The following is a 27,107-nucleotide window of genomic DNA, read 5'->3' as shown; positions in this document are numbered from 1 at the left end:
TTCCCATTCACTCCCACTGTACACAATCCTAATGGATCAAAACTCTTCACATTTACTCCCTCTGCACACAATCCCAATGGATCAAATCACTTCCCATTCACTTCGATTGTACACAATCGCAATAGACCCAAACCGCTTCCCATTCACTCCCAGTGTACCCAATTCTACTGGCCTCAAAACCCTTCCCTTTCACTCCCATTGTACACAATCCAAATGGCCCCAACCACTTTCCCATTCACTCCCACTGTTCACAATCCCAATGGACCCAACCCCTTCCCATTCACACCCACAGTACAAAATCCCAATGGTCCTAAACCCCTTAGCATTCACACCCACTGTACAAAATCCTAATGGACCCAAACACCTTCTCATTCACACGCATTGTACACAATCCCAATGGACCCAAACCCCTTACTCTTCACTCCCGTTGCACACAATCCCAATGGACCCAAACCCCTTCCCATTCACTCCCACTTTTCAGAATCCCAATGGATCCAACCCCCTTTCCAATCACTCCCACTGAACACAATCCCAATTGAACAAACCACTTCCCATTCACTCCATTGTACATGCACCCAATAGACCCAAACCTCTTCCCATTCACTCTCAATGTTAGCACTCCAAATTGCCAAAAAAACCCTCCCTACTCTACCATTGTACACAATCCCAGTGGCCCCAAACACTTTCCCATTCACTCTCATTATTCACAATCCCAATGGACTCAAAACCCTTCCCATTCACCCTTCTGCACACAGTCCCAATGGAGCAAACCCCTTCCAATTCACTGCCACTGTACACAGTCCCAATGAACAGAAACCCCTTCCCATTCACTTCCACTGTACACAATCCCAATGGACCGTAACCTCTTCTAATTCACTCTCATTCACCTCCATTATACACAATCCCAATGGACACAAACCCCTTCCCATTCACCTCCATAGTACACAATGCCAATGGAGCAAAACCCTTCCACTTCACTCCCACTGTACACAATCCCAATGGATCCAAACCCCTTTACATTTACTCCCACTGCACACAATCCCAATGGACCCAAACCCCTTCCCATTCACTCCCACTGTACACAATCCCAATGGATCAAACCCCTTCCCATTCACTCCCACTGTACACAATCCCAATGGACCCTCATCCCTTCCCATTCACTCCCACTGTACACAATCCCAATGGATCAAACCTCTTCAAATTCACCTCCACTGTACATAATCCCAATGGACCCAAACCGCTTCCCATTCACTCCCACTGTATACAATCCCAATGTTTCAAACCACTTCCCATTCACTCCCATTGGACACAATCCCAATAGACTCAACTACTTTCCCATTCACTCCCACTGTTCACAATCCTAATATACTCAAATAGCTTCCCATTCACTCCCTCTGTACACAATCCCAATGGAGCAAACCCTTCCAATTCACTCCCGCTGTACACAATTCCAATGGATCAAACTCCTTCCCATTCACTTCCTCTGTACACAATTCCAATGGATCGAAACCTCTTCTAATTCACTCTCATTCACCTCCATGGTACACAAGCCCAATGGACACAAATCCCTTCCCATTAACTGCCATTGTACACAATCCCAATGGACACAAACCCCTTCCCATTGACACCCATTGTACACAATCCGAATGGACACAAACTGTTCCCATTCACCCTTACTGTACACAATGCCAATGGAGCAAATCCCTTCCAATTCACTCCCACTGTACACAATCCCAATGGACCCAACCACTTCCCATTCACACCCACTGTATAAAATCCCCATAAAACCAAACCCCTTCCCATTGACACACATTGTACACAATCCCAATGGATCAAACCACTTCCCATTCACTCCATTGTACACACACCCAATAGACCCAAACCTCTTCCCATTCACTTTCAATGTTAGCACTCCCAATTGCCACAAACCCCGTCCCTACTCTACCATTGTACACAATCCCAGTGGCCCCAAACACTTTCCCATTCACTCTCATTATTCACAATCCCAATGGACCCAAACCCCTTCCCATTCACCCTTCTGCACACAGTCCCAATGGAGCAAACCACTTCCAATTCACTGCCACTGTACACAGTCCCAATGAACAGAAACCCCTTCCCATTCACTTCCACTGTACACAATCCCAATGGACTCAAACCCCTTCCCATTCACTCCTACTGTGCACAATCCTAATGGATCAAAACTCTTCCCATTTACTCCCTCTGCACACAATCCCAATGGATCAAATCACTTTGCATTCACTTCGATTGGACACAATCCCAATAGACCCAAACCACTTCCCATTCACTCCCAGTGTACCCAATTCTAATGGCCCCAAAATCCTTCCCTTTCACTCCCATTGTACACAATCCCAATGGCCCCAACCACTTTCCCATTCACTCCCACTGTTCACAATCCCAATGGACCCAAACCCCTTCCCATTCACTCCCATTGTACACAATCCCAATAGACTCAACCACTTTCACATTCACTCCCACTGTTCACAATCCTAATATACTCAAATAGCTTCCCATTCACTCCCACTGTACACAATCCTAATGGATCAAAACTCTTCACATTTACTCCCTCTGCACACAATCCCAATGGATCAAATCACTTCCCATTCACTTCGATTGTACACAATCGCAATAGACCCAAACCGCTTCCCATTCACTCCCAGTGTACCCAATTCTACTGGCCTCAAAACCCTTCCCTTTCACTCCCATTGTACACAATCCAAATGGCCCCAACCACTTTCCCATTCACTCCCACTGTTCACAATCCCAATGGACCCAACCCCTTCCCATTCACACCCACAGTACAAAATCCCAATGGTCCTAAACCCCTTAGCATTCACACCCACTGTACAAAATCCTAATGGACCCAAACACCTTCTCATTCACACGCATTGTACACAATCCCAATGGACCCAAACCCCTTACTCTTCACTCCCGTTGTACACAATCCCAATGGACCCAAACCCCTTCCCATTCACTCCCACTTTTCACAATCCCAATGGATCCAACCCCCTTTCCAATCACTCCCACTGAACATAATCCCAATTGAACAAACCACTTCCCATTCACTCCATTGTACATACACCCAATAGACCCAAACCTCTTCCCATTCACTCTCAATGTTAGCACTCCAAATTGCCAAAAAAACCCTCCCTACTCTACCATTGTACACAATCCCAGTGGCCCCAAACACTTTCCCATTCACTCTCATTATTCACAATCCCAATGGACTCAAAACCCTTCCCATTCACCCTTCTGCACACAGTCCCAATGGAGCAAACCCCTTCCAATTCACTGCCACTGTACACAGTCCCAATGAACAGAAACCCCTTCCCATTCACTTCCACTGTACACAATCCCAATGGACCGTAACCTCTTCTAATTCACTCTCATTCACCTCCATTATACACAATCCCAATGGACACAAACCCCTTCCCATTCACCTCCATAGTACACAATGCCAATGGAGCAAAACCCTTCCACTTCACTCCCACTGTACACAATCCCAATGGATCCAAACCCCTTCCCATTCACTCCCACTGTACACAATCCCAATGGATCAAACCCCTTCCCATTCACTCCCACTGTACACAATCCCAATGGACCCTCATCCCTTCCCATTCACTCCCACTGTACACAATCCCAATGTTTCAAACCACTTCCCATTCACTCCCATTGGACACAATCCCAATAGACTCAACTACTTTCCCATTCACTCCCACTGTTCACAATCCTAATATACTCAAATAGCTTCCCATTCACTCCCTCTGTACACAATCCCAATGGAGCAAACCCTTCCAATTCACTCCCGCTGTACACAATTCCAATGGATCAAACTCCTTCCCATTCACTTCCTCTGTACACAATTCCAATGGATCGAAACCTCTTCTAATTCACTCTCATTCACCTCCATGGTACACAAGCCCAATGGACACAAATCCCTTCCCATTAACTGCCATTGTACACAATCCCAATGGACACAAACCCCTTCCCATTGACACCCATTGTACACAATCTGAATGGACACAAACTGTTCCCATTCACCCTTACTGTACACAATGCCAATGGAGCAAATCCCTTCCAATTCACTCCCACTGTACACAATCCCAATGGACCCAACCACTTCCCATTCACACCCACTGTATAAAATCCCCATAAAACCAAACCCCTTCCCATTGACACACATTGTACACAATCCCAATGGATCAAACCACTTCCCATTCACTCCATTGTACACACACCCAATAGACCCAAACCTCTTCCCATTCACTCTCAATGTTAGCACTCCCAATTGCCACAAACCCTGTCCCTACTCTACCATTGTACACAATCCCAGTGGCCCCAAACACTTTCCCATTCACTCTCATTATTCACAATCCCAATGGACCCAAACCCCTTCCCATTCACCCTTCTGCACACAGTCCCAATGGAGCAAACCACTTCCAATTCACTGCCACTGTACACAGTCCCAATGAACAGAAACCCCTTCCCATTCACTTCCACTGTACACAATCCCAATGGACTGAAACCTCTTCTAATTCACTCTCATTCACCTCCATTATACACAGTCCCAATGGACACAAACCGCTTCCCATTCCCCTCCATAGTACACAAGCCCAATGGGCACAAACTCCTTCCAATTCACTCCCACTGTACACAATCCCAATGGATCAAACGCCTTCCTGTTCACGCCCATTGTACAAAATCTGAATGGACTCAAACCCCTTCCCATTCACTCCTACTGTGCACAATCCTAATGGATCAAAACTCTTCCCATTTACTCCCTCTGCACACAATCCCAATGGATCAAATCACTTTGCATTCACTTCGATTGGACACAATCCCAATAGACCCAAACCACTTCCCATTCACTCCCAGTGTACCCAATTCTAATGGCCCCAAAATCCTTCCCTTTCACTCCCATTGTACACAATCCCAATGGCCCCAACCACTTTCCCATTCACTCCCACTGTTCACAATCCCAATGGACCCAAACCCCTTCCCATTCACTCCCATTGTACACAATCCCAATAGACTCAACCACTTTCACATTCACTCCCACTGTTCACAATCCTAATATACTCAAATAGCTTCCCATTCACTCCCTCTGTACACAATCCCAATGGAGCAAACCCTTCAAATTCACTCCCAGTGTACACAATCCCAATGGATCAAACCCCTTCCCATTCACTCCCACTGCACACAATCACAATGGAGCAAACCCTTCCAATTCACTCCCACTGTACACAATTCCAATGGACACAACCACTTTCCCATTCACTCCCACTGTTCACAATCCCAATGAAGCAAACTCCTTCCCATTCACTCGCACTGTACACAATCCCAATGGACCCAACACTCTACCCATTCACACCCACTGTACAAAATCCCAATGGTCCTAAACCCCTTCGCATTCACACCCACTGTACAAAATCCTAATGGAACCAAACACCTTCTCATTCGCACGCATTGTACACAATCCCAATGGACCCAAACCCCTTACTCTTCACTACCACTGTACACAATCCCAATTGGCCCAACCCCCTTCCCATTCACATCCACAGTACACAATCATAATGGACCAAAACCCCTTCCCATTCACTCCCACTGTACACATCCCAATGGAAAAAACCCCTTGGCATTCACTCCCGTTGTACACAATCCCAATGGACCCAAACCCCTTCCCATTCACTCCAACTTTTCACAATCCCAATGGATCCAACCCCCTTCCCAATCACTCCCACTGCACACAATCCCAATGGATCAAACCACTTGCCATTCACTCGATTGTACACACACCCAATAGACCCAAACCTCTTCCCATTCACTCTCAATGTTAGCACTCCCAATTGCCACAAACTCTGTCCCTACTCTACCATTGTACACAATCCCAGTGGCCGCAAACACTTTCCCATTCACTCTCATTATTCACAATCCCAATGGACCCAAACCCCTTCCCATTCACCCTTCTGCACACAGTCCCAATGGAGCAAACCACTTCCAATTCACTGCCACTGTACACAGTCCCAATGAACAGAAACCCCTTCCCATTCACTTCCACTGTACACAATCCCAATGGACCGAAACCTCTTCTAATTCACTCTCATTCACCTCCATTATACACAATCCCAATTGACACAAACCCCTTCCCATTCACCTCCATAGTACACAAGCCCAATGGACACAAACTCCTTCCAATTCACTCCCATTGTACACAATCCCAATGGACACAAACCCCTTCGCATTGACACCCATTGTACACAATCCCAATGGACACGAACTGTTCCCATTCACTCTTACTGTACACAATGCCAATGGAGCAAAAGCCTTCCACTTCACTCCAACTGTACACAATCCCAATGGTTCCAAACCCCTTAACATTCACTCCCACTGCACACAATCGCAATGGACCCAAACCCCTTTCCATTCACTCCCACTGAACACAGTCCCAATGTATCAAATCCCTTCCCATTCACTCCCAGTGTACACAAACCTAATGGACCCAAACCCTTACCCATTCACTCCCACTGTACACAATCCCAATTGACTCAACCCCCTTCCCATTCACACCCACAGCACACAATCATAAAGGACCAAAACCCCTTCCCATTCACTCCCACTGTACACATCCCAATGGAACAAACCCCTTGGCATTCAGTCCCGTTGTACACAATCCCAATGGACCCAAACCACTTCACATTCACTCCCACTTTTCACAATCCCAATGGATCCAACCCCTTATCAATCACTCCCATTGCACACAATCCCAATGGATCAAACCACTTCCCATTCACTCCATTGTACACACACACAATAGACCCAAACCTCTTCCCATTCACTCTCAATGTTAGCACTCCCAAATGCCACAAACCGTGTCCCTACTCTACCATTGTACACAATCCCAGTGGCCCCAAACACTTTCCCATTCACTCTCATTATTCACAATCCCAATGGACCCAAACCCCTTCCCATTCACCATTCTGCACACAGTACCAATGGAGCAAACCTCTTCCAATTCACTGCCACTGTACACAGTCCCAATGAACAGAAACCCCTTCCCATTCACTTCCACTGTACACAATCCCAATGGACCGAAACCTCTTCTAATTCACTCTCATTCACCTCCTTTATACACAATCCCAATGGACACAAACCCCTTCCCATTCACCTCCATAGTACACAAGCCCAATGGACACAAACTCCTCCCAATTCACTCCCATTGTACACAATCCCAATGGACACAAACCCCTTCCCATTGACACCCATTGTACACAATCCCAATGGACACAAACTGTTCCCATTCACTCTTACTGTACACACTGCCAATGGAGCAAAACCCTTCCAATTCACTCCCGCTGTACACAAACCCAAAGGACCCAAACCACTTCCCATTCACACCCACTGTATAAAATCCCAATAAAACCAAACCCCTTCCCTTTGACACCCATTGTACACAATCCCAATGGACCGAATACCTCTTTTAATTCACTCTCATTCACCTCCATTATATACAATCCCAATGGACACAAACCGCTTCCCATTCACCTCCATAGTACACAAGCCAAATGGGCACAAACTCCTTCCAATTCACTCTCACTGTACACAATCCCAATGGATCAAACGCCTTCCTGTTCACGCCCATTGTACAAAATCCGAATGGACTCAAACCCCTTCCCATTCACTCCTACTGTGCACAATCCCAATGGATCCACATCCCTTCCCATTCACTCCCACTGTACACAATCCTAATGGATCAAAACTCTTCCCATTTACTCCCACTGTACACAATCCCAATGGATCAAACCTTTTCCCATTCACCTCCACTGTACATAATCCCAATGGACCCAAACCTCTTCCCATTCACTCCCACTGTACACAATCCTAATGCATCAAAACTCTTCACATTTACTCCCTCTGCACACAATCCCAATGGATCAAATCACTTCCCATTCACTTCGATTGTACACAATTGCAATAGACCCAAACCGCTTCCCATTCACTCCCAGTGTACCCGATTCTACTGGCCTCAAAACCCTTCCCTTTCACTCCCATTGTACACAATCCAAATGGCCCCAACCACTTTCCCATTCACTCCCACTGTTCACAATCCCAATGGACCCAACCCCTTCCCATTCACACCCACAGTACAAAATCCCAATGGTCCTAAACCCCTTAGCATTCACACCCACTGTACAAAATCCTAATGGACCCAAACACCTTCTCATTCACACGCATTGTACACAATCCCAATGGACCCAAACCCATACTCTTCACTCCCGTTGTACACAATCCCAATGGACCCAAACCCCTTCCCATTCACTCCCACTTTTCACAATCCCAATGGATCCAACCCCCTTTCCAATCACTCCCACTGCACACAATCCCAATGGAACAAACCACTTCCCATTCACTCCATTGTACATACACCCAATAGACCCAAACCTCTTCCCATTCACTCTCAATGTTAGCACTCCAAATTGCCAAAAAAACCCTCCCTACTCTACCATTGTACACAATCCCAGTGGCCCCAAACACTTTCCCATTCACTCTCATTATTCACAATCCCAATGGACCCAAAACCATTCCCATTCACCCTTCTGCACACAGTCCCAATGGAGCAAACCCCTTCCAATTCACTGCCACTGTACACAGTCCCAATGAACAGAAACCCCTTCCCATTCACTTCCACTGTACACAATCCCAATGGACCGTAACCTCTTCTAATTCACTCTCATTCACCTCCATTATACACAATCCCAATGGACACAAACCCCTTCCCATTCACCTCCATAGTACACAATGCCAATGGAGCAAAACCCTTCCACTTCACTCCCACTGTACACAATCCCAATGGATCCAAACCCCTTTACATTTACTCCCACTGCACACAATCCCAATGGACCCAAACCCCTTCCCATTCACCCCCACTGTACACAGTCCCAATGTATCAAACCCCTTCCCATTCACTCCCATTGTACACAAACCTAATGGACCCAAATCCTTACCCATTCACTCCCACTGTACACAATCCAAATTGACCCAACCCCCTTCCCATTCACACCCACAGTACACAATCCCAATGGACCGAAGCCACTTCCCATTCACTCCCACTGCACACAATCCAAATGGATCAAAATCCTTGGCATTCACTCCCGTTGTACACAATCCCTATGGAACCAAACTCCTTCCCATTCACTCCCACTTTTCACAATCCCAATGGACCCAACCCCCTTCCCAATCACTCCCACTGTACACAATCCCAATAGATCAAACCACTTCCCATTCACTCCCATTGTATACACACCCAATAGACCCAAACCACTTTCCATTCACTCTCAATGGTAGCACACCCAATTGCACCAAACCCCGTCCCTACGCTGCCATTGTACACAATCCCAGTGGCCCCAACCACTGTCCCATTCACTCACATTATTCACAATCCCAATGGACCCAAACCCCTTCGCATTCGCCCTTCTGCACACAGTCCCAATGGAGCAAACCCCTTCCAATTCACTGCCACTGCACACAGTCCCAATGAACCGAAACCTCTTCCCATTCACTCCCACTGTACACAATCCCAATGGACCGAAACCTCTTCCAATTCAGTCTCATTCACCTCCATTATACACAATCCCAATGGACACAAACCCCTTCCCATTCACCTCCATAGTACACAAGCCCAATAGACACAAACCTCTTCCCATTCAATCCCAATGGACACAAACCCCTTCCCATTGACACCCATTGTACACAATCCCAATGGACACAAACTGTTCCCATTCACTCATACTGTACACAATGCCAATGGAGCAAAACCCATGCAATTCAAACCCAATGAGCCCAAACCACTTCCCATTCACACCCACTGTATAAAATTCCAATAGAATCAAACCCCTTCCCATTCACTCCCACTGTGCACAATGCCAATGACCCAAACTCCTTCCCATCACTCCCACTATACACAATCCCAATGGACCCAAACCCCTTCCCATTCACTCCCACTATTCACAATGCCAATGGCTCCAAACCCCTTTCCAATCACTCACTCCCACTGTACACAATCCCAATGCATCAAACCACTTCACATTCACTCCCACTGTAAACAATCCCAATTGACCCAAACTCCTTCCCATTCAACCGCATTGACAACAATCCCAATTAACCCAAACACCTTCCCATTCACACCCACAATACACAATTGTAATTCCCCCAAACCCTTCCCTTCCCGAAAGGGACATTTGTGAACCATATGGGTTTTTAACCACAATCTGGCAGATTCATGGTCACCATTACTGACACCGACTTTTTATTTCAGATTTATTGAATTAATTGAATTTAAATTCCCCAGCTGACGTGGGGTGGTTTGAACTCATGTCTCCTGATAATTAGCCCAGGCCCCTGGATTACTGGTCCAGTAACGCAACCAGTATGTTACCGGACCCGATTCATGTACCATGTATATCGGCCAATACATCTTCCTCATCAAACATCACCAGAAACAGGTTAATTAGTCATTTATCTGATGGCTGTTAGTCAGGTTTGGCTGAGCTGCCAGATTTGTCTCCAACTCTCAACTTACTTCACTGTAGGTTGAGCATTTTGGAATGTTTCTGCGAGATTTATGACAAGATGTTAGAATACAAGTCATATCTTGCACAAACTTCACACCAAAGCTATATCTTTCAAGGGCATTGACAAACTAATGATACAAGCTCGTATTGTACACAATCCAAATGGATCAAACCCCTTCCCATTCAATCTCACTGTACACAATCCCAATGCATCAAACCCCTTCCCATTCACACTCACTGTACACAATCCCAATGGACACAACCCCCTTCCCATTCACTCTCATTGTAAACAATCCCAATGGATTAAACCCCTTCCCATTCACACTCACTGTACACAATCCCAATGGACCCAATCCCCTTCCCATTCACTCTCACTGTACACAGTCACAATGGATTAAACCCCTTCCCATTCACGCCAATTGTACACAATCCCAATGGACACAAACCCCTTCCCATTACTCCCATTGTACACAATCCCATGGATCAAACCCCTTCCCATTTACTCCAATTGTACACATTTCCAATGGAGCCAAACCCCTTCTCATTCACTGTCATTGTACACAATCCCAATGGATCAAACCCCTTCCAATTCACTTCCACTGTACAAATCCCAATGGATCCAAACCCTGTCCCATTCACTCCCAATGCACACAATCCCAATGGGCCCAAACCCCTTCCCATTCACTCCCACTGTATACAGTCCCAATGGACTCAAACCTCTTCCCATTCACTCCCATTGTACAAAATCCGAATGGACTCAAACCCCTTCCCATTCACTCCCACTGTACACAATCCCAATGGATCAAACCTCTTCCCATTTACCTCCACTGTACACAATTCCAATGGACCCAAACCTCTTACTGTTCACTCCCACTGCACACAATCCCAATGGACCCAAATCCCTTCCCATTCACTCCCACTGTACATAATCCCAATGGACCCAAACCCCTTCCCATTCACTCCCACTGTACCCAATTCTAATGACCCCAAAACCCTTCCCTTTCACTCCCATTGTTCACAATCCCAATGGCCCCAAGCACTTTCCCATTCACTCCCACTGTTCACAATCCCAATGGACCCAAAACTCTTCCCATTCACTCCCTCTATACACAATCCCAATGGAGCAAACCCGTTCCCATTCACTCCCACGATACACAATCCCAATGGATCCAAACCGCTTCACATTCACTCCCACTGCACACAACCCAATGGAACCAAACCCCTTCCAATTCACTCCCACTATACACAATCCCAATGGATCAAAACACCTTCCCATTCACTCACACTGTACACAATTCCAATTGATCTAAACCTCTTCCCATTCACTCCCATTGTATACAATCCCAATGGACCCAAAACCTTCCCTGTTCACTCCCACTGTACACAATCCGCATGGATCAAACCCCTTCCTGTTCACGCCCATTGTACAAAATCCGAATGGATTCAAACCCCTTCCCATTCACTCCCACTGTGCACAATCCCAATGGACCCACATCCCTTCCCATTCACTCCCACTGTACACAATCACAATGGATCAAACCTCCTTAACTTCACCTCCACTGTACAGAATCACAATGGACCCAAACCCCTTCCCATTCACTCCCATTGTACACAATCCAAATAGACTCAACCACTTTCCCATTCACTCCCACTGTTCACAATCCTAATATACTCAAATAGCTTCCCATTCACTCCCTCTGTACACAATCCCAATGGAGCAAACCCTTCCAATTCACTCCCAGTGTAAACAATCCCAATGGATCAAACCCCTTCCCATTCACTCCCACTGCACACAATCACAATGGAGCAAACCCTTCCAATTCACTCCCACTGTACACAATTCCAATGGATCAAACCCCTTCCCATTCACTTCCACTGTACACAAACCCAATGGATCAAACCCCTACCCATTCACTTTCATTGTACACACTCCCAATAGACCCAAACCCCTTCCCATTCACTCCCACTGTACCGAATTCTAATGGCACCAAAATCCTTCCCTTTCACTCCCATTGTGCACAATCCCAATGGCTCCAACCACTTTCCCATTCACTCCCACTGTTCACAATCCCAATGAAGAAAACGCCTTCCCATTCACTCCCACTGTACACAATCCCAATGGACGCAACACTCTTCCCATTCACACCCACTGTACAAAATCCCAATGGTCCTAAACCCCTTCGCATTCACACCCACTGTACAAAATCCTAATGGACCCAAACACCTTCTCATTCGCACGCATTGTACACAATCCCAATGGACCCAAACCCCTTACTCTTCACTACCACTGTACACAATCCCAATTGACCCTACCCCCTTCCCATTCACATCCACAGTACACAATCATAATGGACCAAAACCCCTTCCCATTCACTCCCACTGTACACATCCCAATGGAACAAACCCCTTGGCATTCACTCCCGCTGTACACAATCCCAATGGATCCAACCCCCTTCCCAATCACTCCCACTGCACACAATCCCAATGGATCAAACCACTTCCCATTCACTCCATTGTACACACACCCAATAGACCCAAACCTCTTCCCATTCACTCTCAATGTTAGCACTCCCAATTGCCACAAACTCTGTCCCTACTCTACCATTGTACACAATCCCAGTGGCCCCAAACACTTTCCCATTCACTCTCATTATTCACAATCCCAATGGACCCAAAACCCTTCCCATTCACCCTTCTGCACACAGTCGCAATGGAGCAAACCCCTTCCAATTCACTGCCACTGTACACAGTCCCAATGAACAGAAACCCCTTCCCATTCACTTCCACTGTACACAATCCCAATGGACCGAAACCTCTTCTAATTCACTCTCATTCACCTCCATTATACACAATCCCAATGGACACAAACCCCTTCCCATTCACCTCCATAGTACACAAGCCCAATGGACACAAACTCCTTCCAATTCACTCCCATTGTACACAATCCAAATGGACACAAACCCCTTCCCATTGACACCCATTGTACACAATCCCAATGGACACAAACTGTTCCCATTCACTCTTACTGTACACAATGCCAGTGGAGCAAAAGCCTTCCACTTCGCTCCAACTGTACACAATCCCAATGGACCCAAACCCCTTCCCATTCACTCCCACTGTACACAATCCCAATGGATCAAACTCCTTCCCATTCACTCCCACTGTACACAGTCCCAATGTATCAAAACGCTTCCCATTCACTCCCAGTGTACACAAACCTAATGGACCCAAACCCTTACCCATTCACTTCCACTGTACCAATCCCAATCGACCGAAACCTCTTCTAATTTACTCTCATTCACCTCCTTTATACACAATCCCAATGGACACAAACCCCTTCCCATTCACCTCCATAGTACATAAGCCAAATGGACACAAACTCCTTCCAATTCACTCCCATTGTACACAATCCCAATGGACACAAACTGTTCCCATTCACTCTTACTGTACACAATGCCAATGGAGCAAAACCCTTCCAATTCAATCCCGCTGTACACAAACCCAAAGGACCCAAACCACTTCCCATTCACACCCACTGTGTAAAATCCCAATAAAACCAAACCCCTTCCCATTGACACCCATTGTACACAATCCCAATGGACTGAAATCTCTTCTAATTCACTCTCATTCACCTCCATTATACACAATCCCAATGGACACAAACCGCTTCCCATTCACCTCCATAGTACACAAGCCAAATGGGCACAAACTCCTTCCAATTCACTCCCACTGTACACAATCCCAATGGATCAAACGCCTTCCTGTTCACGCCCATTGTACAAAATCCGAATGGACTCAAACCCCTTCCCATTCACTCCTACTTTGCACAATCCCAATGGACCCAAACCGCTTCCCATTCACTCCCAGTGTACCCAATTCTAATGGCCCCAAAACCCTTCCCTTTCACTCCCATTGTACACAATCCCAATGGCCCCAACCACTTTCCCATTCACTCCCACTGTTCACAATCCCAATGAACCCAAACCTCTTCCCATTCACTCCCACTGTTCACAATCACAATGGACCCAAATCGCTTCCCATTCACTCACTCTGTACACAATCCCAATGAAGCAAACTCCTTCCCATTCACTCCAACTGTACACAATCCCAATGGACCCAACACTCTTCCCATTCACACCCACAGTACAAAATCCCAATGGTCCTAAACCCCTTCGCATTCACACCCACTGTACAAAATCCTAATGGACCCAAACACCTTCTCATTCGCACGCATGGTACACAATCCCAATGGACCCAAACCCCTTCCTCTTCACTACCACTGTACACAATCCCAATTGACCCAACCCCCTTCCCATTCACACCCACAGTACACAATCATAATGGACCAAAATCCCTTCCCATTCGCTCCCACTGTACACATCCCAATGGAACAAACCTCTTGGCATTCACTCCCGTTGTACACAATCCCAATGGACCCAAACCCCTTCCCATTCACTCCCACTTTTCACAATCCCAATGGATCAAACCCACTTTCCAATCACTCCCACTGCACACAATCCCAATGGAACAAACCACTTCCCATTCACTCCATTGTACACACACCCAATAGACCCATACTTCTTCCCATTTACTCTCAATGTTAGCACTCCCAATTGCCAAAAACCCCGTCCCTACTCTACCATTGTACACAATCCCAGTGGCCCCAAACACTTTCCCATTCACTCTCTTTATTCACAATCCAAATAGACCCAAACCCCTTCCCATTCACCCTTCTGCACACATTCCCAATGGAGCAAACCCCTTCCAATTCACTGCCACTGTCCACAGTCCCAATGAACAGAAACCCCTTCCCATTCACTTCCACTGTACACAATCCCAATGGACCGCAACCTCTTCTAATTCACTCTCATTCACCTCCATTATACACAATCCCAATGGACACAAACCCCTTCCCATTCACCTCCATAGTACACAATCCCAATGGATTAAACCCCTTCCCATTCACACTCACTGTACACAATCCTAATCGACCAAAACCCCTTCCCATTCACTCGCATTGACAACAATCCCAATTAACCCAAACACCTTCCCATTAACACCCACAATACAAAATTCTAATTCCCCCAAACCCTTCCCTTCCCTAAAGGGACATTTGTGAACCAAATGGGTTTTCACCACAATGCGGCAGACTCATGGTCACCATTACTGACAGCGACTTTTTATTTCAGATTTATTGAATTCATTGAATTTAAATTTCGCAGCTGCCGTGGGGGGGTTTGAACTCATGTCTCCTAATCATTAGCCCAGGCCCCTGGATTACTGGTCCAGTAACGCAACCAGTATGTTACCAGACCCGATTCATGTACCATGTATCCCAGCCAATACACCTCCCCCATCAAACATCACCAGAAACAGGTTAATTAGTCATTTATCTGATTGCTATTAGTCAGGTTTGGCTGAGCTGCCAGATTTGTCTCCAACTCTCAACTTACATCACTGTAGGTTGAGCACTTTGGAATGTATTATGACAAGGTGTTATAATACAAGTCATATCTTGCACAAACTGCACACCAAAGCTTTATCTTTCAAGGGCATTGACTAACTAATGATACAAGCTCATATTGTACACAATCCAAATGGATCATACCCCTTCCCATTCAATCTCACTGTACACAATCCCAATGGACCCAATCCCCTTCCCATTCACTCTCATTGTACACAATCCCAATGGATTAAACCCCTTCCCATTCACACTCACTGTACACAATCCCAATGGACCCAATCCCCTTCCCATTCACTCTCACTGTACACAGTCACAATGGATTAAACCCATTCCCATTCACTCCAATTGTACACAATCCCATGGATCAAACCCCTTCCCATTTAATCCAATTGTGCACATTTACAATGGAGCCAAACCCGTTCTCATTCACTGTCATTGTACACAATCCCAATGGATCAAACCCCTTCCAATTCACTCCCACTGTACACAATCTGAATGGATCCAAACCCCGTCCCATTCACTCCCACTGTATACAGTCCCAATGGACTCAAACCCCTTCCCATTCACTCCCATTGTACAAAATCCAAATGGACTCAAACCCCTTCCCATTCACCCCCACTGTACACAATCCCAATGGATCAAACCTCTTACCATTCACCTCCACTGTACACAATTCCAATGGACCCGAAACCCCTTACTGTTCAGTCCCATTGCACACTATCCCAATGGGCCCAAACCCCTTCCCATTCACTCCCACTGTACATAGTCCCAATGGACCCAAACCCCTTCTCATTCACTACCACTGTACCCAATTCTAATGATGCCAAAATCCTTCCCTTTCACTCCCATTGTACACAATCCCAATGGCCTCAACCACTTTCCCATTCACTCCCACTGAGCACAATCCCAATGGTCCCAAAACCCTTACCATTCATTCCCTCTGTACACAATCCCAATGGAGCAAACCCGTTCCCATTCACTCCCACTGATCACAATCCCAATGGATCCAAACCCCTTCACATTCACTCCCACTGCACACAATCCCAATGGAACCAAAACCCTTCCAATTCACTCCCACTATACACAATCCCAATAGATCCAAACTCCTTCACATTCACTCCCACTGAACACAATCCCAATGGAACCAAACCCCTTCCAATTCACTCCCACTATACACAATCCCAATGGATTAAACCCCTTCCCTTTCACTCCCATTGTATACAATTCTAATTGATCTAAACCCCTTCCCATTCACTCCCATTGTACACAATCCCAATGGAACCAAACCCCTTCCAATTCACTCCCACTATACACAATCCCAATGGATCAAACCCCTTCCCATTCACTCCCATTGTACACAATTCTAATTGATCTAAACCCCTTCCCATTCACTCCCATTGTACACAATCCCAATGGTCCCAAAACCTTCCCTGTTCACTCCCACTGTACACAATCCCAATGGATCAAACCCCTTCCTGTTCACGCCCGTTGTAAAAAATCCGAATGGACTCAAACCTCTTCAAATTCACCTCCACTGTACATAATCCCAATGGACTCTAAATTATTCCCATTCACTTCAATTGTACACAATCCCAATGGCCCCAACCACTTTCCCATTCACTCCCACTGTTCACAATCCCAATGGACCAAAACCCCTTCCCATTCACTCCCACTGCACACAATCCCAATAGATCCAACCATTTCCCATTCACTCCCAATATACACTATCCCAATGGACTCACACCTCTTCCCATTGACTCCCATTGAACGAAATCCCAATGGACCCAAACCGTTCCCATTGACTCCCACTGTACACAGTCGCAATGGACCCAAACTCCTTCCCTTTCACCCCCATTGTACATAATCCTAATGGACCCAATCCCCTTTCCATTCACTCCAACTGTATACAATCCCAATGGACCCAAACCCCTCCCCATTCACTCCCATTGTACACATTCCCAATGGATTAAACCCATTCCCATTCACTCCCACTGTACACAATCCCAATGGATCAAACCCTTTCCCATTCCCTCCTATTGTACACAATCCTAATGGAACCAATCCCCTTCCCATTCACTCCCACTTTACACAATCCCAATGGATCAAACCCCTTCCCATTCACTCCCATTGTACACAATCCCAATCAACCCAAACCCGTTCCAATTCACTCCAATTGTACACCATCCCAATGGATCAAACCCATTCCCATTCACTCTCACTGTACACAATCCCACTGGACCCAAACCCCATCCCATTAGCTCCCATTGTACACAATCCTAATGTACACAAACCCATTCCCATTCACTCCCACAGTACACAATCCCAATGGAGCAAACCCCTACCTATTCACTCCCACTATACACTATCCCAATGGACCCAACCACTTTCCCTTTCACTCCCTCTGTACACAATCCCAATGGCCCCAACCACTTTCCCATTCACTACCACTGATCACAATCCCAATGGACCCAAAACCCTTCCCATTCACTCCCACTATACACAATCCCAATGGATCAAACCCCTTCCCATTCACTCCCACTGTACACAATTCTAATTGATCTAAACCCCTTCCCATTCACTCCAATTGTACACAATCCGAATGGACCCAAAACCTTCCCTGTTCACTCCCACTGTACACAATCCCAATGGATCAAACCCCTTCCTGTTCAAGTCCATTGTAAAAAATCCGAATGGACTCAAACCTTTTCCCATTCACTCCCACTGTGCACAATCCCAATGGAACCATATCCCTTCTCATTAACTCCCACAAAGCACAATCCTAATGGATAAAAACTCTTCCCATTTACTCCCACTGTACACAATCCCAATGGATCAAACCTCTTCAAATTCACCTCCACTGTACATAATCCCAATGGACCCAAACCCCTTCCCATTCACTCCCACTGTATACAATCCCAATGGTTCAAACCACTTCCCATTCACTCCCATTGTACACAATCCCAATAGACCCAACCACTTTCCCATTCACTCCCAATGTTCACAATCCGAATATACTCAAATAACTTCCCATTCACTCCCTCTGTACACAATCCCAATGGAACAAACCTCTTGGCATTCACTCCCGTTGTACACAATCCCAATGGACCCAAACCCCTTCCCATTCACTCCCACTTTTCACAATCCCAATGGATCAAACCCCTTTTCCAATCACTCCCACTGCACACATTCCCAATGGAACAAACCACTTCCCATTCACTCCATTGTACACACACCCAATAGACCCATACTTCTTCCCATTTACTCTCAATGTTAGCACTCCCAATTGCCAAAAACCCCGTCCCTACTCTACCATTGTACACAATCCCAGTGGCCCCAAACACTTTCCCATTCACTCTCTTTATTCACAATCCAAATGGACCCAAACCCCTTCCCATTCACCCTTCTGCACACATTCCCAATGGAGCAAACCCCTTCCAATTCACTGCCACTGCCCACAGTCCCAATGAACAGAAACCCCTTCCCATTCACTTCCACTGTACACAATCCCAATGGACCGTAACCTCTTCTAATTCAATCTCATTCACCTCCATTATACACAATCCCAATGGACACAAACCCCTTCCCATTCACCTCCATAGTACACAATCCCAATGGATTAAACCCCTTCCCGTTCACACTCACTGTACACAATCCTAATCGACCAAAACCCCTTCCCATTCACTCGCATTGACAACAATCCCAATTAACCCAAACACCTTCCCATTAACACCCACAATACACAATTCTAATTCCCCCAAACCCTTCCCTTCCCTAAAGGGACATTTGTGAACCAAATGGGTTTTCACCACAATGCGGCAGACTCATGGTCACCATTACTGACAGCGACTTTTTATTTCAGATTTATTGAATTCATTGAATTTAAATTTCGCAGCTGCCGTGGGGGGGTTTGAACTCATGTCTCCTAATCATTAGCCCAGGCCCCTGGATTACTGGTCCAGTAACGCAACCAGTATGTTACCAGACCCGATTCATGTACCATGTATCCCAGCCAATACACCTCCCCCATCAAACATCACCAGAAACAGGTTAATTAGTCATTTATCTGATTGCTATTAGTCAGGTTTGGCTGAGCTGCCAGATTTGTCTCCAACTCTCAACTTACATCACTGTAGGTTGAGCACTTTGGAATGTATTATGACAAGGTGTTATAATACAAGTCATATCTTGCACAAACTGCACACCAAAGCTTTATCTTTCAAGGGCATTGACTAACTAATGATACAAGCTCATATTGTACACAATCCAAATGGATCATACCCCTTCCCATTCAATCTCACTGTACACAATCCCAATGGACCCAATCCCCTTCCCATTCACTCTCATTGTACACAATCCCAATGGATTAAACCCCTTCCCATTCACACTCACTGTACACAATCCCAATGGACCCAATCCCCTTCCCATTCACTCTCACTGTACACAGTCACAATGGATTAAACCCATTCCCATTGACTCCAATTGTACACAATCCCATGGATCAAACCCCTTCCCATTTAATCCAATTGTGCACATTTACAATGGAGCCAAACCCGTTCTCATTCACTGTCATTGTACACAATCCCAATGGATCAAACCCCTTCCAATTCACTCCCACTGTACACAATCTGAATGGATCCAAACCCCGTCCCATTCACTCCCACTGTATACAGTCCCAATGGACTCAAACCCCTTCCCATTCACTCCCATTGTACAAAATCCGAATGGACTCAAACCCCTTCCCATTCACCCCCACTGTACACAATCCCAATGGATCAAACCTCTTACCATTCACCTCCACTGTACACAATTCCAATGGACCCGAAACCCCTTACTGTTCAGTCCCATTGCACACTATCCCAATGGGCCCAAACCCCTTCCCATTCACTCCCACTGTACATAGTCCCAATGGACCCAAACCCCTTCTCATTCACTACCACTGTACCCAATTCTAATGATGCCAAAATCCTTCCCTTTCACTCCCATTGTACACAATCCCAATGGCCTCAACCACTTTCCCATTCACTCCCACTGAGCACAATCCCAATGGTCCCAAAACCCTTACCATTCATTCCCTCTGTACACAATCCCAATGGAGCAAACCCGTTCCCATTCACTCCCACTGATCACAATCCCAATGGATCCAAACCCCTTCACATTCACTCCCACTGCACACAATCCCAATGGAACCAAAACCCTTCCAATTCACTCCCACTATACACAATCCCAATAGATCCAAACTCCTTCACATTCACTCCCACTGAACACAATCCAATGGAACCAAACCCCTTCCAATTCACTCCCACTGTACACAATCTGAATGGATCCAAACCCCGTCCCATTCACTCCCACTGTATACCGTCCCAATGGACTCAAACCCCTTCCCATTCACTCCCATTGTACAAAATCCGAATGGACTCAAACCCCTTCCCATTCACCCCCACTGTACACAATCCCAATGGATCAAACCTCTTACCATTCACCTCCACTGTACACAATTCCAATGGACCCGAAACCCCTTACTGTTCAGTCCCATTGCACACAATTCCAATGGACCCGAAACCCCTTCCCATTCACTCCCATTGTATACAATTCTAATTGATCTAAACCCCTTCCCATTCACTCCCATTGTACACAATCCCAATGGAACCAAACCCCTTCCAATTCACTCCCACTATACACAATCCCAATGGATCAAACCCCTTCCCATTCACTCCCATTGTACACAATTCTAATTGATCTAAACCCCTTCCCATTCACTCCCATTGTACACAATCCCAATGGTCCCAAAACCTTCCCTGTTCACTCCCACTGTACACAATCCCAATGGATCAAACCCCTTCCTGTTCACGCCCATTGTAAAAAATCCGAATGGACTCAAACCTCTTCCAATTCACCTCCACTGTACATAATCCCAATGGACTCTAAATTATTCCCATTCACTTCAATTGTACACAATCCCAATGGCCCCAACCACTTTCCCATTCACTCCCACTGTTCACAATCCCAATGGACCAAAACCCCTTCCCATTCACTCCCACTGCACACAATCCCAATAGATCCAACCACTTCCCATTCACTCCCAATATACACTATCACAATGGACTCACACCTCTTCCCATTGACTCCCATTGAACGAAATCCCAATGGACCCAAACCGTTCCCATTGACTCCCACTGTACACAGTCGCAATGGACCCAAACTCCTTCCCTTTCACCCCCATTGTACATAATCCTAATGGACCCAATCCCCTTTCCATTCACTCCAACTGTATACAATCCCAATGGACCCAAACCCCTCCCCATTCACTCCCATTGTACACATTCCCAATGGATTAAACCCATTCCCATTCACTCCCACTGTACACAATCCCAATGGATCAAACCCTTTCCCATTCCCTCCTATTGTACACAATCCTAATGGAACCAATCCCCTTCCCATTCACTCCCACTTTACACAATCCCAATGGATCAAACCCCTTCCCATTCACTCCCATTGTACACAATCCCAATCAACCCAAACCCGTTCCAATTCACTCCAATTGTACACCATCCCAATGGATCAAACCCATTCCCATTCACTCTCACTGTACACAATCCCACTGGACCCAAACCCCATCCCATTAGCTCCCATTGTACACAATCCTAATGTACACAAACCCATTCCCATTCACTCCCACAGTACACAATCCCAATGGAGCAAACCCCTACCTATTCACTCCCACTATACACTATCCCAATGGACCCAACCACTTTCCCTTTCACTCCCTCTGTACACAATCCCAATGGCCCCAACCACTTTCCCATTCACTACCACTGATCACAATCCCAATGGACCCAAAACCCTTCCCATTCACTCCCACTATACACAATCCCAATGGATCAAACCCCTTCCCATTCACTCCCACTGTACACAATTCTAATTGATCTAAACCCCTTCCCATTCACTCCAATTGTACACAATCCGAATGGACCCAAAACCTTCCCTGTTCACTCCCACTGTACACAATCCCAATGGATCAAACCCCTTCCTGTTCAAGTCCATTGTAAAAAATCCGAATGGACTCAAACCCCTTCCCATTCACTCCCACTGTGCACAATCCCAATGGAACCATATCCCTTCCCATTAACTCCCACAAAACACAATCCTAATGGATAAAAACTCTTCCCATTTACTCCCACTGTACACAATCCCAATGGATCAAACCTCTTCAAATTCACCTCCACTGTACATAATCCCAATGGACCCAAACCCCTTCCCATTCACTCCCACTGTATACAATCCCAATGGTTCAAACCACTTCCCATTCACTCCCATTGTACACAATCCCAATAGACCCAACCACTTTCCCATTCACTCCCAATGTTCACAATCCGAATATACTCAAATAACTTCCCATTCACTCCCTCTGTACACAATCCCAATGGAGCAAACACTTCCAATTCAATCCCACTGTACACAATCCCAATGGATAAAATCCCTTTCCATTCACTCCCACTGCACACAATCACAATGGAGCAAATCCTTCCAATGCACTCCCACTGTACACAATTCCATTGGATCAAACCGCTTGCCATTCACTTCCACTGTACACAATCCTAATGGATCAAACCCCTACCCATTCACTTTCATTGTACACAATCCCAATGGACCCAAACCCCTTCCCATTCACTGCCAGCGTACACAATCCCAATGGATCAAATCACTTCCCATTCACTTCGATTGTACACAATCCCAATGGCCCCAACCACTTTCCCATTCACTCCCACTGTTCCCAATCCCAATGGTCCAAAACCCCTTCCCATTCACTCCCACTGCACACAATCCCAATAGATCCAACCACTTCCCATTCACTCCCAATGTACACTATCCCAATGGATCAAACCCCTTCCCATTCCCTTCTATTGTACACAATCCTAATGGACCCAATCCCCTTCCCATTCACTCCCACTTTACACAATTCCAATGGATCAAACCCCTTCCCATTCACTCCAATTGTACACATTCCCAATTGATTAAACCCATTCCCATTCACTCCCACTGTACACAATCCCAATGGATCAAACCCCTTCCCATTCCCTTCTATTGTACACAATCCTAATGGACCCAATCCCCTTCCCATTCACTCCCACTTTACACAATACCAATGGATCAAACCCCTTCCCATTCACTCCAATTGTACACAATCCCAATCGACCCAAACCCGTTCCAATTCACTCCAATTGTACACCATCGCAATGGATCAAACCCATTCCCATTCACTCCCACTGTACACAATCCCACTGGACCCAAACCCCATCCCATTAACTCCCATTGTACACAATACTAATGTACACAAACCCATTCCCATTGACTCCCAATGTACACAATCCCAATGGAGCAAACCCCTTCCTGTTCAAGTCCATTGTAAAAAATCCGAATGGACTCAAACCCCTTCCCATTCACTCCCACTGTGCACAATCCCAATGGAACCATATCCCTTCCCATTGACTCCCACAAAACACAATCATAATGGATAAAAACTCTTCCCATTTTCTCCCACTGTACACAATCCCAATGGATCAAACCTCTTCAAATTCACCTCCACTGTACATAATCCCAATGGACCCAAACCCCTTCCCATTCACTCCCACTGTATACAATCCCAATGGTTCAAACCACTTCCCATTCACTCCCATTGTACACAATCCCAATAGACCCAACCACTTTCCCATTCACTCCCACTGTTCACAATCCGAATATACTCAAATAACTTCCCATTCACTCCCTCTGTACACAATCCCAATGGAGCAAACACTTCCAATTCAATCCCACTGCACACAATCCCAATGGATCAAATCCCTTCCCATTCACTCCCACTGTACACAATCACAATGGAGCAAACCCTTCCAATTCAATCCCACTGTACACAATTCCAATGGATCAAACCGCTTCCCATTCATTTCCACTGTACACAATCCTAATGGATCAAACCCCTACCCATTCACTTTCATTGTACACTATCCCAATGGACCCAAACCCCTTCCCATTCACTGCCAGCGTACACAATCCCAATAGATCAAATCCCTTCCCATTCACTTCGATTGTACACAATCCCAATGGCCCCAACCACTTTCCCATTCACTCCCATTGAACAAAATCCCAATGGACCCAAACCGTTCCCATTCACTCCCACTGTACACAGTCGCAATGGACCCAAACTCCTTCCCATTCACTCCCATTGTACATAATCCTAATGGACCCAATCCCTTTTCCATTCACTCCAACTGTACACAATCCCAATGGACCCAAACCCCTCCCCATTCACTCCCATTGTACACATTCCCAATGGATTAAACCCATTTCCATTCACTCCCACTGTACATAATCCCAATGGATCAAACCCCTTCCCATTCCCTCCTATTGTACACAATCCTAATGGACCCAATCCCCTTCCCATTCACTCCCACTTTACACAATTCCAATGGATCAAACCCCTTCCCATTCACTCCAATTGTACACAATCCCAATCGACCCAAACCCGTCCCAATTCATTCCAATTGTACACCATCCCAATGGATCAAACCCATTCCCATTCACTCCCACTGTACACAATCCCACTGGACCCAAACCCCATCCCATTAACTCCCATTTTACACAATCCTAATGTACACAAACCCATTCCCATTCACTCCCACTGTACACAATCCCAATGGAGCAAACCCCCACCTATTCACTCCCACTGTACACAATCCCAATGGATCCAAATCCCTTCGCATTCACTCCCACTGTACACAATCCAGTGTAACCAAACCTCTTCCAATTCACTTCCACTGCACACAATCCCAATGGATCTAACCCCTTCCCATTCACTCTCATTGTACACAATCCTAATGGCCACAAAACCCTTCTCATTCACTCCCATTGTACAGAATCCCAATGGACCCAAACTCCTTCCCATTCAATCTCACTGATCACAGTCCCAATGGATCCAACCCCTTCCAATTCACACCCACTGTACACAATCCCAATGGACCTAAACCCCTTCCCATTCACACTCACTGTACAAAATCCCAATTGACACAAACCCCTTTCCATTCACTCCCACTGGACACAATGCCAATGGATCAAATCCCTTCCCATTCACTCCCATTGTACACAATCCCAATGGAACCAAGCCCCTTCCCATTCAATCCCACTGTACACAATCCCAATGGACCCAAACTCCCTCCCATTCAATCCCATTGTACACACTCCCAATGGACTCAAACCCGTTCCCATTGACTCCCATTGTACAGAATCCCAATGGACCCAAACCATTCCCATTCACTCCCACTGTACACAATCCCAATGAAGCAAACCCCTTCCCATCCATTCCTACTGTACACAATCGCAATAGTCAAACCCCTTCCCATTCACTCCCATTGAACACAATCCTAGTGGATCAAATCGCTTCCCATTCACTCACTCCGTACACAATCCCAATAAAGCAAACCCCTTCCCATTCACTCCAACTGTACACAATCCCAATGGACCCAACACGCTTCCCATTCACACCCACTTTACAAAATCCCAATGGTCCTAAACCCCTTCGCATTCACACCCACTGTACAAAATCCTAATGGAACCAAACACCTTCTCATTCGCACGCATTGTACACAATCCCAATGGACCCAAACCCCTTACTCTTCACTATCACTGTACACAATCCCAATTGACCCAACCCCCTTCCCATTCACACCCACAGTACACAATAATAATGGACCAAATTCCCTTCCCATTCACTCCCACTATACACATCCCAATGGATCAAACCCCTTGGCATTCACTCCCGTTATACACAATCCCAATGGACCCAAACCCCTACCCATTCACTCCCATTGTACACATTCCCAATGGATTAAACCCATTCCCATTCACTCCCACTGTACACAATCCCAATGGATCAATCCCCTTCCCATTCACTCCCACTTTACACAATTCCAATGGATCAAACCCCTTCCCATTCACTCCAATTGTATACAATCCCAATCGACCCAAACCCGTTCCAATTCACTCCAATTGTACACCATCCCAATGGA

The 27,107-nt window shown here is 46.1% G+C and overlaps 1 protein-coding gene across 1 annotated transcript in view; it reads right to left on the bottom strand.

The window, feature by feature from the left end:
• The window catches only part of LOC139256810 (SPRY domain-containing protein 3-like), a 1,568,464-nt gene that overhangs the window by 571,347 nt on the left and 970,010 nt on the right, over positions 1-27,107 (bottom strand). The window lies entirely within an intron of this gene.

The sequence above is a fragment of the Pristiophorus japonicus genome, chromosome 3 (genome assembly GCF_044704955.1).
Source record: "Pristiophorus japonicus isolate sPriJap1 chromosome 3, sPriJap1.hap1, whole genome shotgun sequence".
Classification (NCBI taxonomy): Eukaryota; Metazoa; Chordata; class Chondrichthyes; family Pristiophoridae; genus Pristiophorus; species Pristiophorus japonicus.
This window is presented reverse-complemented; position numbering and strand designations above follow the sequence as displayed.